Consider the following 17,910-nt stretch of genomic DNA (forward strand, 5'->3'; position numbering starts at 1 on the left):
AAGGATTGATGTCAATAAACTGCACTGCCAATTCTCAGGAAGTACTTCACAGATGTTTCCATGGTCTCCGCCAGGAAAATCTGACTGTATTGTGTACCCCACGTATGTGTCTCTCCCACCTCTCTTCCCAGGATGGGCATGCTCATCCTCCCCTGCCAGCACCTCAGATGCCCAAGCTGCTAACTGAACCAAGGACACTTGTAAAGTCATGGCTTTACTACTCTAAACCACAGGAACTGGCTACACACATTTGCATTCTTCAATAACTGGTTATCTGTAGTTATCAACATTTAGTTAAGAGGAATTGTGAAAATACCCACCTAGAAAGTTTACCCTGGTCTGAACTATAATGGAAACCTTACTGGTGGGGAACACTAATTGTGACACAATGTAAAATACTTGATGTCCCAAACTTATCATGCAGCTGAAGCACTAATATCTTACAGTTTAAAATTCCCATAGGTAAATAGTCAACAATATTCAAGTATCAGTCTCATGCATCAAGATTCCTGTTCACTTAGCACTCTCTAAAATGTTGCTAACAGACATGCATTAACCCAAGAAGAGCTGCTCAAAGAATAAACAACATGGACTAACTTTGTGGACCACGGATTAGCACAACTGGCTATAAATGTCCTATATCCAAGAGATCCAGTGTGATCAGCACAGCTTCCATTTATCCTGTGATACTGAGGACATCATCTAAAAGTCTGCTACCCTTCAAAACAAGTATTTTCTTGCACATAGCGGACTTGGGCAAGTATATAAAGTACATACAAATCACTTCTCAGGCATGCAAGTAAGGCAAGTGATGTATGGCAGACATGACACTAAACACTATTAAAAAAGTGAGCTTACATGTTAAAACCAGAGCACAACAGAACAATCAGAAAAAATAAATAAGATACTGACTAAACCAAAAGGAATAACTTTGATCACATAAATTATATCAATCACAGGCTCTAAGTGACAAGACCCAATTTCTTCTGCTCTCTAATTAGATCAACCACTATCACACTGTCCCCATTTGTCAGTTACATTACTCAATCTCCTCATCTCTGCAAAACTAATACTCCTCATAACAGGCAAAGTTGCCCCAACCATTCTCACTTTCCTAAGTACTTTACTTCTCAGTCTTATACGTAATGATACCTTCATCATCCCTCTACTACTAACATATCAGAGTTCATTATCAACCACCTTCCCCCCTTTCTAATATTTCCATAGTTAGTTAAACTGCCACATCTTTTCAGTATTTTAATTGCTAGAAATTGCAGGTAATAGTACAGTATCTTTTGCAACATTATAGCTATCTCTGCTATGCACAAGCCTGTGTCTATTTCTAATGAATTTTCAACACTGTGTATACCAGTGTAAGCTATGTACATGGTCTGTTTCTAAATAATGTTTATGTAAGCTTTTGTACAGCGTTTTCTCTCGTATGTACACCTACCCATATTTTACATTCCTTCTGATGTCATGCAACTGTATTTTAAGTATATGTAAAACTGTTGTTAAATGTGGAACTTTTCTCCCCAGGCCTCTCTCTGCTGGAAAAGGCTTTTATCCCAGTCAGACTTTCCCAGTAAACTAAGACAGACAGACAAACAGGCAGATAAATAAATAAATAAATAAATAAATAAATACGCCAATCACCCTAACTGTAAAACTGTATCAGAGAAGAGGTTACTTATTTAAACTTCAACATAATGTGCCCAGCAGCCAAATGTGTGCGTTAAAAGTTAACATGTAAACTGGCAATGCAATAGTTCACATAAGCATGTTAAGACAGTACCCAGTATGAGAAGTATACTGCGAAGATAAAACAGATGACTATTAATAAGGGGTTAATGCATGCAGCCAAAAGAAGGAGCACTGAAATACACTTCAGTTATACTCAACAAAAGTGCACTCTGACAAATGCTGTCATTCCGCTATCTAGTTTGCTGGGATTTGCAGTTAGTAATATAATTTAGAAAGTAGATGTCCCAACTCACAAACTCATGGCCTCTCTACCATGGAAGTGAATTGTCTTCTGCAGTCTGTCACCTAGAAGACCAGATTTTGAAAAGACATAAAAAATCCTGCTGTCAAGACTGATTCCTCCAGTTTTTATGCATGACATAGCCAATATGAGGTAAAAAAGAAACACTGTTCACAAACTAATTTACTCACAGCACTACAAGTCAAAATCAAAGTAGTTTATATAAATTTAAAGTTCAAAATATGAATGTTTGCCCACAGATACTAATTATGCTACAAGGGAAATCTCAACGATTTACATGTTTTTTGTGTTTATTTCGGCTGTGGCAATGGCACACCTGTGCATTTCTAATTAGCATATACTGTTTTTAACTTTTCTGTAATGTGTAGGCCTTTTATTAAAATAGATATATTGTAGTGGTTCTTCTATTTACATTATAGCATAACACAGGAAAGTGACAGTGTGCATTCTTTGGCACTAAGAAGTGACTGTTCAGAATGGGGTGGATGTATATGTAAAAAACAATTAAATGGTGGTGTTACTGAAAGAACTGAAACATGTACTTGCACAACAAAATGTAGAATGCAATACCTACTGAAAAGACAGATGAAGTGAGAGATGAACAGACCAAAAAAAATTCTCAAAGACTAAGGTTGCTTGAAGTGAAAGACTACATAAAAGATTTGGTTGAGTGGTCTCTTTTTTCCTTTGCTTTTCACTCAGGATTAAGACCATAGAAAAAAAAAGTTTGCCTGCAGTGGACAATGACTTCATGCAGTGCAGTTTTTGTGTGTGACGTGTTTCTGAAATCATTTGTTTTCTGAGGTTTATAACTGGAATGGCTTTTAAAAGAGGGATCTGCATGTGCTAGGCAGGCAACTTTGTGTCTCACTACTGGTGCAGACTCTTAGTTTTGGTCACAGTAAGCAGTATGCACTAATGCAGTAGAATACAGTGACCTCAAACTGTTTATACAACAGCTGAATAACAGTTTTACAAATATTCAGTATTGGTTCCCTTAAGACGTGAATTTCTTAGTTGGCAGATATCATGAAAAAGAAAAAATGAAATCTGACTGAGGCAGGCTACTTATCCAGATCATTTTGCTGGCAATTTGTTACCCCCACCAGTTGTCCAGGACTATCCACGACTTTATTTGCTACCAACCATCCCCACCCCCAGTGCTATTTTCTGCAGTGACAGTCACAACAAGAACAAAACTTTTTTTTTTCAAAAATAAAAACCAACAATGTTAAGGGAATGAAAATGCTGAATGCAGGAAGCACAAGTTTTGCTTTTGTGTCTGCCATATTGCAAATATACAGGTATCTGCATGCTTTCTAATGTTCCTACAGCTCCTGTATATTTATGTCATTACAGCACCACTCTGCCCCACACACACATACAGAATGTCCCTGTAGATGGGGAATTAGGTACTCAACCTACACATAATACCGCCACCTTTAAGTATCCTGAATTCAGGCTACAAGTAGGCACAAAATGTGGTCTCCAACTGCAGCCTCTGAATCAGTGCCTGCTCCTGTATGTGCTCTATAAACAATCCTGTATCAAAACTTCTCTGAAACAAGCCATGGTGGTTAACCATACACACAAAACGTCACTAGCAGTTAACTTACTAAATACTACACCATTCCTCCACTGCAAGAACATTTGTGAATTATATGCTTAACGGCTTACTACTTACTGGCCTACAGTTTAAACACTAAATAATGTTCCATATTGTTTTGGAGTCAGCGCTGCATTAACTCTTTCAGAATAAAGGCTTTAAAAAATTGTAGTAGGAAAACTGCACAGTCTTAAGAAAAAACGGATTTCATCACTAAAAATTGTTTTGACTTTCCTTAGGTCTGCACTTGTACATTAATGGAACAAATTATGCTATGGGGCTGAAGCTGCCAAACTTCATTAGAGGACTTTTATGAAACTAGATGATCTCAGAGACTCCATATGTTAATCTACACAGAGTTCATAACCGAGTGATAAATGGGTACCTGGTGTACATTTCAATGTCATTTTGTAAGAAACTCAATTTTGGGACTTCCTGCACAACTTCACTTTGCATATTACAGATTATATTCTTTCCCAAAGATATTACTGCTCCACAGCTCCAGTTGACTTCCATTAACTATTACCTCGTTCAGTCATTTCTGTGGACTTCCACAAAAATGAAAACAATGCTCTGGTACTACCGTTTATCTCCCTGTTGTGAATTTTAGATGTTCTGTAAAAAAAATAAATAAATAAAAGTATAAAGTAATCTTTATATATTTGTACTGCTATCACATATAGGTACAAACCACTCATACATTTCCTTAAAGGTTAAAGCTGATGCACCTCAAATTCTTAATTGTCTAGACTAGTACATCTCTGGCAATACTTACATGCTCCAATGATTAAAGTGACCTACAAAAATCAAAATGACTTTTCATATTTATAGTGCAGCTGACACTTTAGAAGCAATGACTTTTAATGCGCACTACTGATATGTGTGAGACTGCGTTTGTTTTTAACTATGAATGTGTATTTTTGCATTTGTGTGTTTTGGGGTGTGTGGGGAGAGAGATGTACTTCAGTATAATACAAGATTTTGAAAAATGCATTTGCATTTGTCATATTTCTTTCATGTCAAGTTATAAAAGAGCTGAGACATTAACATTAAGTAGTGGCACTAGCATTTAATTAGTCTGGGCTCTAAAAGTTAAGAAAGCTTAGCCAAAACCAAAATATCCTGTTTATTCTAATATTACATTTTCAAAGGCAAATTAGCCATGTCTACCTTGGATAAAAGCAGCTTGAAATGGTCAGCCTTAGGATCATCAAATCCTCTACCATCATACTTAAGAAACATCTCAGCAGCACATACCTAAGAAGCAGAGCCACAATATCACCGAAATGACTTAGAAGTTATGTACTCACCATAACGTTCCATCTGAGTAGGTACTTCATTTGTCTGCAAACTGTGGGTCTCGGATCCGACCTCGGATCTGACCGGCAGCTTTCCAAGCTTCAAGATCCGAGCTCCTAGCTCCTCCCCTCTACCCACAATCCCCTGTCACCACCACACTACCTCAGATCAGTTTTGCTGTATCACCTGAAAAACCTGTAATAAACAGGTTCAGATATTCTCAAGAATCATAAAGATCCTAGAAACCCGATACAGGTTAGGGGGATGGCAGGGGGGGATGGTTGCAGACAAATGAAGTACCTACTCAGATGGAACGTTATGGTGAGTACATAACTTCTAAATCTGAAGTAGTTACTTCATTTGTTCTGCAACCTGTGGGACAGAGTCCCCAGCTACCTAAACAAAGAAACCTGGGTGGTCTATGGAAGGATATTCCGAAGCACCGCGGAGCCAAAGGATGCCCTGCTTCTAGATATCATGTCCAGCTTATAATGAGAAATAAACTTATGAGCAGAAGACCAAGTGGCTGCTGAACATATATCGTCCAACGGCATCCTGAACCAGAAGGCTGCAGAAGTTGCGATGGACCGTGTGGAATGTGCATGAATTTTAAATGGGGTTGTTTTGCCAGATGCCTTATAAGCCTGAGAAATACATTGACAAATCCAATTAGCCAGTGTCACTTTGGATATAGGTTTTCCCATGGATGAAGGAGCAAATGACACAAACAGTTGATCAGCCTTACGAACGTCTTTGGTCCTGTGCAGGTAAAAACGCAACTGTCTATGTACATCTAGTGTATGCAACATGTATTCTCCCTTATTTTGAAAATTTTTGAAAAACACTGGCAGATTGATAGTCTGATTGATATTTGCAACAGATGCCACTTTTGGTAAAAAAGACGGGTTAGTCCTGAGAGACACTCTGTCATTGTGAAAAATAAGATAGAGAGGTTTCATGCACAAAGCTTGGAGCTCTGAAACCCTTTTAGTAGAAGTTATGGCTACCAAGAATGCTGTTTTCCAGGACAGAAAATTAAGGGGTACAGAAGCTGCAGGTTCAAAAGGAGGTTTCGTTAAGGCTTGCAGAACAAAGGTTAAGTCCCAAGGGGGAGTCACGGATTTCACCGGTGGCTTGAGAAGGAAAACGCCACGCAAGAATGTCTTACACAATTTTGTAGACGCTAGAGATCCTAATCCATCTCCCACATGAAAATGGGATATTGCTGCCAACTGTACATTTACCGTTGATGCACTGACCCCTTGTTCAAATATCATGGACAAAAAATCCAAGACTGTAGGAATCGGAACAGTAAAAGGGTTGTGATCCTGGCTGTTAGCCCAGATAGAAAATCGTTTCCACTTGCTATTATAGATTTTCCTGGTGGACGGTTTATGAGCTGCTACCAGAATAGTTTTCACTGGTGACGAGATACCGGGAGTCCTTGCCATTAGCGGAACTGGATCAACCAAGCCGCGAGCTTGAGATTTACCAGGTTCGGTGTTGGGCACCCAGTTGGGTGTGATATCAGATCTGGAATGGGATCCGGGATTAAAGGGGAGGAGAGACTGTGAGACCGCAGGTATGGAAACCAGATTTGACGAGGCCAGAATGGGGCTATGAGGATAATTTTGCTCCCCAACCGTGCGGCTTTCTGAATGAACTTCGCCATGAGCAGAAGCAGGGGGTAAGCATAGAGTAGACCGGGAGGCCAAGCATGAATCAGAGCGTCTCTGGGGCTCTCCCCTTCTGGGGGAAGAATTGCGAAGAACTCGCTGCATTTTGTGTTTTGGGGGGTAGCAAAAAGATCGCAGAGAGGCCAACCCCACTTGTGGAAAATTTCCTTCGCAACTTTCGGATTGCGAGACCACTCGTAAGGACTGAGAATTACTCGACTCAGTTTGTCCGCCAGAATGTTGGATTGTCCCGGAATGTGCGTTGCTATCAGAAAGCGGTTGGTGGATATTGCCCATTCCCAAACTCTCATGGCTTCTTGAGAAAGAGGGTAGGATCTGGTTCCCCCTTGTTTGTTTATATACCAGACCACTGACATATTGTCTGTCTGTATTGCAATCGTTCCTAGAGGTAGAAGGTCTTGGAGAGCCTGCAACGCTAGAAGCACCGCCCTCATCTCCAGAACATTTATGTGCAAGGCGGTCTCTGACAAGGTCCACGTACCTTGGACGTTTCTGCCCAAACAATGCCCCCCCCCACCCTAGGTGAGAAGCATCCGTGGTTAACGTGGCCTGGGGAGGGGGAATCACAAAGGGTCTCCCCTGCCTGAGTTCTGGGGAGTGAAGCCACCAAAGGAGGGATTCCCTGCAAACCCTGCTCAGGGGGATGGGAGTGTTCAATGGGTGGAGTAACAGTGACCATTGAACTTGGAGTGTCCACTGTAATATACGCATCCTTAGGCGAGCATGGAGAGAGAGGCCGATAGCCGCTGCCATCGAGCCTAGTGCTCTCAGGACTAACTCTGCCGGTGGAGCTTTGGTGCAAAGAAGAGCCAAAACTTGGAGTGAGAGGCTGGACAGCCTGTCCGAGGTCAAGAAGGCCCGAGTAGATCGGGAATCTAGCCTGGCTCCTATGAAATCTAATGCTTGCACAGGATGAAGAAAAGACTTTAGTATGTTGAGTGAAATGCCCAAGCTGTCGGCAAGAGACAGAACATAGTCCCTCGCAGTACAAAGTTGATGCCTGTTGGTTGCTGTGAAGAGCCAGTCGTCTAGGTACGGAAAGACCTTTATGCCCTGAAGCCTCAGGTGGGCCGCAACCACTGCCATGACTTTGGTGAACACCCTGGGGGCTGAGGTGAGTCCAAATGGAAGGACCCTGAACTGGTAATGACTGGCCCCTAGCCGGAAGCGGAGGAACCTCCTGGACCGTCTGTCCATTAGAATGTGGTAGTATGCGTCCTTGAGGTCTATAGAGCACATCCAGTCATTCTCCTGCATTAAGGGGAGAATAGATTGTAGAGTGACCATCCGGAACTTTTCTTTGGGGACAAACATGTTCAGGGCAGACAAGTCTAGAATGGGTCTGAGGTCTCCCGTCTTTTTTGGCACTAAAAAGAACCTTGAGTAGTAGCCCGATCCGGATTGGTCTGGGGGGACCCGCTGGATGGCTCTTTTTCCTAACAAATTTGAAATCTCTACGGTCGCCGCCTCTCTTTGATTGGATGGGACATCGGGGAGGCGACCACCTGAGGGAGGGCGAAATAGGAAGAGAATTTTGTAGCCTCTGGATATAATTCGGAGCACCCATCGATCGTTCGTGATGGACTCCCACATTGACAGGTGCTTCATTAAACGCCCCCCCGACTGCCTCCAGAGCTGGACAGTCGGGTAAGCCCTCAGGGCTGCTGCGCGGGTCTCTCGGAGAAAGGCTCCCTAGACCCGAAGTTACGCGGTCCCCCTCTGCCTCTGGGCCGGCGTCCACCCTGCCCCCCTCTGCCTCTGGAGGGCGCGGAGTCTGAAGCTGGATAGGATTGCTGAGACTTGCGGAACCACAGCTTCTTTTGCCCCCTCTGATTCCTTGAGAAGGAACGTTGGGGGCTCGAGAAGCGGACTCCGATGGCAGACAGTGTCTTCCCGTCCTTCTCGCTTTGGACTAGTGTATCGCGTACGGTCTTGCCAAAAAGCGAAGAGCCATCAAAGGGTGTGTTTGCAAAGGATGCCTTGAAAGGTTCCACGAAATTACAAAGGCGGAGCCAGGCGTGGCGTCGCAAGACAACACCTGCCCCGCTGGCCCTTGCGACTCCTCCGTAGCATAAGACAGTAGCCGCATGGACGTATTTGAAATGGACTTGAGAGTGGCCATACGAGTCGAGAACACGGTTTTGTCCTCGACCAACATGGACTCTGGTGGAGCTGCAGTGTATTCCTTGATCAAATCCCGTTGCAGCCTGATGACATGCGCCATATAACTCAGCGCCCTCACAGAGAAGATTGCTGAAGCAAAGGTCCGCTTCCCTATACGGTCCAGCGCCCGGGACTCCTTGTCCGGCGGGTGGACCGTGGAGCTCTCCTGGGAGAGTTCTCTCTTAGTGGCAGCAGCCACCAACATGGCATCAACTGGAGACCCTTTGGCCCAAGCCTGCCTATCTGAAGGGGGGCTAAGGATTTTATCCGGCCGACGTGGGATAGGCTCCACGGTGTCGGGTTCCTGCCAAGCCCTGGTAGTCAGGAGATCTACCAGGGGATCTGCCGGTGGGGACACCCAGGAGGTAGATGGGCCCGCTTCAAATGCCTCCAGAAATACGGACTCATCCGAGGAAGGTTTTTGGGCAGACCACCCCCCCTAATATGCAACATTTCCATGATGTCTCCAAAGGAGACATCCTCGGGGGGTGACCTTGGGGAACCTTCCCTTTCCTCTAAGTCCGTATCTGTGGTGACGGACTCGGGGGAGTCCATGTGCCTCCTTTTACACGTCCGTTTACGAGGCACCTCCTCTGTGGGACTATCAGAAGAGGGCTCATCAACGGCCTCTTGTTCCTCCGAGGGAACCAACTGGAGGGTCTGAGCAGGCTGTCCCGATGGAAGGATGATGGAAGGATGATGGAAGGTAGACCCGTATGCAGTGAGGGAGCGGAAGGATCCAAAGCCCGAGTCGGGGACCTGGAAGACCTCGACAGTACCCTCTCCACTACCTCGAACGCCGAGGGAGAACTACTCTCTTCCGGCCCCGAGAGCAGTCTCCTCGGCTCCGAGATAGGGATCGGGGTCGGAGCCGAAGCCATCGGATCCGAAAAGGAGGTGCTCTCCGACATAGGAGGCGCCGAAGATGCACCCGCTCCCATGGATCCGACGCCCTGCCCACGGCCCTGAGAGCTCGGATCCGAGATACTTGAGGGTATGGTCAGCATCGAGAAGGCTTGGGCCACCGGCGCCGACAAAACCCTGGCTCCGAAAGGGCCTGGATCTGAAGACTCCAAAACCCGTATCCAGGTTGAAGAAGGAGAAATCGGGGCAAATATTGAAGCTGCACTCCCCCCCTGTGGGGGGAGAGGCAAGAGCACCCCCATCTGCATTTGGGTCTGCAGAAACCGACGCATCATCCTGTCCATATCGGCATTGGAGAGAGACCTAGTAGATCTAGAGGAGGTCGTAGAGGCGGGCCTGGAAGGCCGCCTTGACGACCTCAAGGGTGATAGGAGCTCCTCCTCCGGCTCCGGTTAGAAGGAAGGAGATCGGAGCCGAGAAGGAGAAGGTCCGGACACCCTCGGAGGTGATTTAACAGTCTTCGAAGGTGGAGCCGAGGGATGAGGCTCGGCTCGCCTCTTGTGTCTGTGCTTCTCCCTGTGCTTTTCCCTAGAAGGAGAAGACTGAACTTCCCTCGTACTCAAGGCAGTAGTGGGAGGTTGAGTCCCAGCCTGAGTCGAGGGAATCAGGGGTGCCGAAGCTACCTGGGCAGCCTGCACCTTGGAGGGAGAGGAGGAAGAGGCCTCCTCCGGGGGAAGCAATCCCGCCAGAATAAGCTTGTTCCTCCTGTCCCTCACAGCCCGGGGGTTGAAGGCTGCGCAAACCTGGCAGTCTGAAGACAAATGGGCAACCCCCAGGCATATAACGCACTGAGTGTGGCCATCAGCTGGGGAAAGCTTATGGACACACCCAGTGCACTTTGAAAAAATAGCCTTATGGCCTTCGGCCATTTTCCTGACACACACACACTCACACGCCCAAACACCTAGGGGAGGGTTAACTGAACAAAAACGCAATCCCGAAAATAAAAAAGGGCAGAGAAACACTCTCAACACTCTTCTTTTTAACTTGTCAAAGTTTTAAGAAAATTTCAAGAAAAAAATTCACTTCCCTGCTACTAAGCTCAGGAGCTCTTCTCAAGATGCTTGTGATTCAAGCCACGGCAAAAACGATCTGGGGTAGTGTGGTGGTGACAGGGGATTGTGGGTAGAGGGGAGGAGCTAGGAGCTCGGATCTTGAAGCTTGGAAAGCTGCCGGTCAGATCCGAGGTCGGATCTGAGACCCACAGGTTGCAGAACAAATGAAGTAACTACTTCAGATCTGTTATTTACCTCTGTAAAGGAAGAGGATTGACTTCAGACAGAAACCTAGAATCTCTGCAGCTTATAGATCCATGTCTCACCATTCTGATAGCATGCATTTCACCATTGTATGTCAACCCTAATCTGTGTGGGTTTGTCACACTCCCATACAGAAATAAGGTGGAGGATTATTGTGTGTAAATATGTACGTGCATGCATGCGTGAGTGTGTTTATGTATAATATATATCACAAAAGGACATGCAAGCAATGTTATATCTATGAGTAGAGCTACAAATATATAGGAGTTTATAGGACCATGTATAGGTGTTAGGACTGCTCAGCACATTCAATTTTTACCAAGACAACAAGCATCCACTCCTGTCCTGTCCACAATGTCCTGCTTCCTCCTACCTTTCTGAAGGGGATATTGCATTTTAGACCACCTAGGTGATCTGTACTTCCTCCACGCAGCAGCTTGGCTCAACGGGACTATGGATATTTTCTCAATTACATCCTGTGGAGGAGGTGCAGGTCTAATAGGTGGTCTTCTTCTTTATGAACTACTTAATCAAGGAGTGTGAGGGCAAAGGAGGTGGTCTGTGAGTAGACCTGCACAACAGCTGCATACATCGGAAAGGCTGTTTACTAGAAGGTACTGCAGCACTAGTTTTCCATAGTCTCTGTAAGGGGAAATTCCCTTTAAAAAGTACAAGGAAAATATTTTTCCATTTAACCAAGTAAGACTCCACAGCGATAGGCATTCTCGTCTCCTGTATTATGTATATCACCTACCTTATCCTTCTAAGATTATCAGGCCGAGATGATTCATGCTGCCAACCTCAGGCGCTTTATGTTAGCATGACCCAGATTTCTGCCACCCTGGTGAGAAACCGAAGCAGAAGACCAACTTTCTTTTGTGAAATGAATTAACAAGTATGAACCATGGATGTTTTGTCCAAAGACTGACCATTAGTACAACAAGGAAAATCTTTTTCCATTTAACCAAGTAAGACTCCACAGCGATAGGCATTCTAGTCTCCTGTATTACGTATATCACCTACCTCATCTTTCTAAGATTATCAGGCTGAGATGATTCATGCTGCCAACCTCAGGCGCTTTATGTTAGCATGACCCAGAGTTCTGCCACCATGGTGAGAAACCGAAGCATAAGACAATCTTCTTTTGTGAAATGAATAACAAGTATGAACCATGGATGTTTTGTCCAAAGACTGGCCATTAGCAAACTTATGCACTTGTCCATTCTGATTTTGTGAAGCACCTGGTAACAAAGTTAAGGTGAGAAGGCACACTGCAAGCCTAGGATGCTGAAGGTATTTACCAACCTCACCTGGCAGCCTAAAGCAGAAGTTCTGCAAATGTTCATTTTTGTCTGATGCCAAGAGGTCTATGCCACACCCCATCACTTTGGAGGTGACAGGAAGACCATGGGCTCTAACTTTAACATGTAATTGCAGATACTGGCACTGCTTAATTTGTCTGCTAACACGTTCTAGACTGAAGGGAGGTAACAGGCAAGGAGACACAAACCTAGTTAAACAGCTGGCTCCCATAACAACAAAGCCGTCTTGCAGAGCTGGTAAGGGTGACTTCCTCCCTGTCTGTTTATATACTAAATCACAGGGGTGTTGTCCATCATTTATGCCATCAGCCACAGTTGATCCTAAATGTCCTGATAGACAAATGCAAGCTGACATCTCTTTCAGGTTGATATGCTTGACAGTACGGCTTTATTCCACTTTCCTCAGACTTTCAGCTGTGTTAAATGTGGACTCCCACCCCACAGGCAAGGTCTGATGTATACAGAGTAAGGGCCTATATTCTTTGCTGGAAGAACTACCATGCATCTACCCTGCCGGAGCTTCAGCTGATAAAACCACTAAGCAAACATCTTCCTGATGGACCAAATGACCACACTCACCTAATGCAAGAGTGGCTGTGGTCTTTGTCAAAATCACCAAGATACATGGGTTGGCTGTGCTCTTTGCCAAATTCACCTGAAGTAGGGGGAGACTCTGCTGTTTGTCACAGATTTCTGAGTAACTACTTGATTTTTATCATATGCAGTCTAGCTAAGGTGACCATCAGAATGTAACAGGACATGAGTCAATGAGCTCTGAGGATACCTTAGGCTGACATCTGTGATTTCTGTGCCAAATACACAAAGTTAATTTTTAAATGGAGAATACTGTCCCGGGAAGTAAAAGTATTCATTGTCTACATCCAACAGCACTTCCAGAAAAATCTTTGACTTCTCTGGGATTGGGCTTAATTATGGAAGGCTCGGACAGAAATCCAGACTGGTAAGGCAGTGGGTGAACTTTGGACCCATTCTTCTGATGGGGGCTGTATCAAACAATCATCCAGGTATGGGTAAATGTGCAATCCTTGTGCCCTCAAAAACAAGAACAATGGGTAGTAGAGAAAGGAGATGTTGCTAATAGTAATAAATACAATGAAAAGCACAAAAGTAGGCAAGAGGTGGTAGAAAGTAACCAGAGGAAACTAACAAAGAATCAAATTACTGGGAGTAAATTAACTGGAAAGTAAAGTGATAGAGTGGGAAGAAACCAAACAATTGTCTGATCTGCAGTACAAGGGTTACCTTCATTATCTGAGACTGTTGGAGGAATACAGAGAAAGAAAGAGGGGAGTACCAAATGAAAACCCATCTCTGACAAGGATTTTAGTTGAACGAAGAACAGAAGATGCTACTATGAAAATGGATAATTAGTATGTTTTATAAAATATTACATGATAACTAGCAGAATCAATTGGATGAGATTACAAAAGACTGGGAAAGAAGATTATAACAGCAAATTACAAAAGAACAATGGAATGAAATTTGTAAGGTCTCTAAGTACACTATGACGTCCAAAGGATTCAGGATATTTGTATGAAAATGTTTATGATGGTACTTTTGCTTTTGTACTCCAAGTAGAGTTTAGAAATTTCTTCTTCAAGTGGAGAGCAGATACTGGAGATGTGAAGGGAATGAGAGAAGAAACCGGGACCACATTTTTGGGAATATGAGTAGTTAACCAAGTTTAAGGGCTAAATATAGACTGTCTTGACATAACTGTTGGGAGATAATGCTATTACATTGGCATCTTAGTTCAGCATTGTTGAGACATATTAAGACTTTAAGTGTAATATTACTAGCAACAACCAAAAATGCAATTACACAAAGTGGATATCAAGGATTAAACCTGTTACAAATTAAGTAAAGAACACTGTTAAGGAAATGAAAGAAACAGAGGTGGAATCATTAAAATTTTGAAGTAAGTAATTTTCTCAAAAGTAAACAGCACATTTCGTAACAATATAATCAAATCAATGTTTAAACAGACAACTAAGATAAATTGGTAAGAACTTTAAAGTAAATCTCTATGTTCTGATGCAAAAGACTAAAACCAGCATTATAATGAAAAATGATGTATAATGCACGTGTGCAACAATGGAAAGTGCTACTGTGACATTTCTCTTCTCTGTGTTATTAATGTATGTGAGCTCATGCTGCAAATCAAAAATGTGATGGATAAATAAAGTTATTTCAAAGAAAGAAAGCAAAAAACAACTCTTGGGCCATGTTTTTGTAAACATCCTAGGGGCTACTGAAAGGCCAAAGGGAAAGTAAGCTAACTGGAAGCAGTTTTTGTCCACTAGAGAGTCTCAGGTACTGCTTGTGCTTTTTTTGGATGGGAATGTGTATACAGTCATCCTTCAGGTCTGCACTAACCAAGAAGGTCCTTAAGATTAGAAAAGGCAAAATGGAAAGTACAGTTGGTATTGTGGTCAGCCTTGGGAATTTTTTTTTAGTCTGAACAGATCTAAACTACATCTCTAGGGGCCACCTTTTGTTGGGAGTAGAAACAGATGGAGTAAGACCCTCTCTCCTGCTCCCTACATGGGACCCTCTCCAATGCACCACAAAAAACTAGTAGATAAAACACTAACAGTATTGTGTTGGGGTCTTGAGGAACTGCAGGCATATCCATGCATAGGCAGGCCGATGTGTACCTTACTGAAATTACCACACTACCTCATCTGTCTGCCTGGTAGGAGTAGGCTTAACCAGTTTCATTTGAAATATGAAAGTCTGTCCCCCACCAAAAAAAAAAAAAAAAAAAACAGGAAGGGGAAGGGGGTTGAGAGCAGGTCAAAAGCCACTAGATCACAGAGCAAACTAGCTCCCACTCACCCTTCCCTACTGCCCCGCCACCTCTCCATCCCTATTTTTCCAAAGACTTTGTATGTTTGAATTAATCTTTACTTGCCCTTTTCCCATCAAAGTTGCTGTTTTATGAGGTAAATTTTACAGTATCTCAAACTTAGTAAGTGAAACAACTGCACTCTAGCTGCCCTTTGCCTCAGAGTTTTTTTTTAATTTCTAGAGTGGAAGAGCAAAAACCAAGTCAATATCAAAGGATGCACCGAAATCCAAAACTAGACTCTTTTACATCCTCCAGAAGTGGTTGGTGGACATGTAAGCCGGGGCTATATTAGATAATCGAACTTTCAAATGTTCGACTGTCATATGGTCGATACCATATGATCAAAATTTTAAACGTTCAAACATCTAATAAAAAAATAAACTACACAAATAACCTACCTGAATGTTTTAAGCAGGGGGGGCAAGCCCCCCTGCACCCCCCACCACCCCCGCTTTTTAAATATACCAACTCTGAAATCACCCTACAGTGCAGGTAAGGGAAATCTTCCCATTCCGTGCTGTATGGAGATCTCTGTTAAAATGTTCGAACTTTCAAAAATTTGATCACATGGTGTTGACCATATGACATTCAAACTTTTGAAAGTTCAATTATCTAATATAGATCCATGTAAGCCAAGCACTCCATCCTTCCTTTTCAATGTTTTAACAGTAGAAAAAAGCCATAATGCAATGTAATGGTAACCAGTTTTATATTATGTATCAGCTTACATTTTGTATAAAAAAGAGCAACCATAAGCATTAAAAAAAAAAAAAAAACACATTGCTCCCCTTCCCCTGTAGTCATGCAACTTTGGGAAATACAGACTACTAAGTTAAACAAAAAGCATTACAGCATCTCAAAGTATCCCACATCTAACCCAACAAAACATACCCTAAAACACATACGTACCTTCTTAAAGTAAAATACAACGAAAGACTCATATGAAAGGATGGCAAGTAAATAAAATAAAAAGAGAGACAAATAGGGACTTGGGGAAATGGGAAATGATGACAAAGGGGTTGTTTCAACCACCCCTGCTTCTAACTTAATCCCAACCCTAAAATCAACCCAACCCAGACTACAACTCAAACCCCTTATGTTAATGACTTGAACACAAAATACACAATGTAGCCATCCAACTAGCCTTTCCTTCAATATAACATTCAGCCAAACCAAATCCAAAGAAATGGTATGTTTGATACAAATGTCTCCCAATAACTGTACAGACATCTATTTTGAACAATGACTTTCTATGGAGAGCTAATGAGGCCACTATCAGTTGAAACCTGACTTACACACTTTGATTTTTTCGTTACCTGTGAGCTAATCTCAAGCAACATACTATTTTTTTTCAGGTGGTAGTGGCTAAAAATGGTAGCTACTCCAGTGAGGGAAAATATACCAGGTCTAAGGTGTTTAGTTAAAGGTGAATAGATAACTTTGATCAGTTTTAGGGCCACAAGCCATAAGTGGTGAAACATTTCCTTGTAAAGCATCATCCAAAAGGTTCACAGACAGTCTGTGGAAGTGGATGGTGACGATAAAAACAGCAAGCCAATTACCCATTAATCATGCCCCAACCACTTACATGTTACTAAGTTACAACATTCAGAGATCACTCATGCTATCCAAAGAACATCTGGATTCATGGTATTGCTGGTCTGCATCAATGATGGCAGGACAGTTAACAGAGAACACAACCTTAAAACATTAAATTTTCCCCAATCATATCTTGATATTGTCTCCTATACTAATGCATCATAATTACTGTCAAAGCTTCACATTACAATTTAATTTCTTTTTGCTGTATTGACATGATTGTTTTTCATAAGACTTTTGTCTCCTTTCCCACAATACACACTGTCTCCCTTTTATATATCATTCATCCTAGACATAAGGAAGTCCTCAATTTAGATAAACCGACTGTACTCATACAGTGAGTGGCTTTGTCAGTCTCCAAAACCAATTTCATTTTTTTTTTCTTTTTCACTAACTGACCTTGCCCTGTGCTGACAGAATGTCACTTTATACATTTAAACCCTCTCAAAATACTAGGATTTTCTTAATTAGTCAAACTGTAACCCTCAAAAAATTGTTAGACCTACCCCATCTTCTTAATGTGTCAAACCTGTCAGTTCTGTGTAACTGGTCTGCTATTTGTTTGTACCTGGCAACTGTTAGTTCAGAGAGATGGTAAGACGTAGTATTTATTGTCAGGCTATCCTAAAGTTGTATATGGTTAAACAAATAAAAGCAATACTTCAATTGCAAAAAAAAAAAAAATGATGAAAGTTACCAGTGTGTTTATTTACTACTGCAGTAAAGCTAACTCATCCATGTTTTTTCACACAAAGATGTATTCAAAACACTATCTTTTGCAGAATTTTCATTTATGCTGTTAACATGTGCATTTAACTGACTTCTGATACACAAGGTTCTCAAGATGTAAAACTGAGGACTGTGACCAACGAAATAAAATCCAAAAAACTGTATATCTAGCATAGGCCATGCAGGCTGAGACAGATTATTAAAGTGAAACATGAACAGGCAAAAAAAATGACAGGGCCTTCACAACCTTCTTCTTTTTCTTTCGGCTATTCCCAAACCTACGTTCTGTACAATAAAAGTGTGTGTTTTAATGGCTCGAGCTCTTGTGTGGATTTAAGGGAAGTGATACTGTTTATGCAATGTTTGAATTATTTTCTGGTTGGACTGAGTTGACTGGCGCTGGTAGTTGTTGTGCTGTTCCCATTAGGGGTCGCC

General features: G+C 42.6%; 1 protein-coding gene across 1 annotated transcript in view; it reads right to left on the reverse strand.

Moving 5' to 3' along the window:
* Positions 1 to 17,910, reverse strand: part of GLI3 (GLI family zinc finger 3) — a 1,844,924-nt gene that overhangs the window by 1,087,438 nt on the left and 739,576 nt on the right. The window lies entirely within an intron of this gene.

Source organism: Protopterus annectens, chromosome 3.part0 (assembly GCF_019279795.1).
Source record: "Protopterus annectens isolate FY-2018-M chromosome 3.part0, PAN1.0, whole genome shotgun sequence".
NCBI classification, from domain to species: Eukaryota; Metazoa; Chordata; order Ceratodontiformes; family Protopteridae; genus Protopterus; species Protopterus annectens.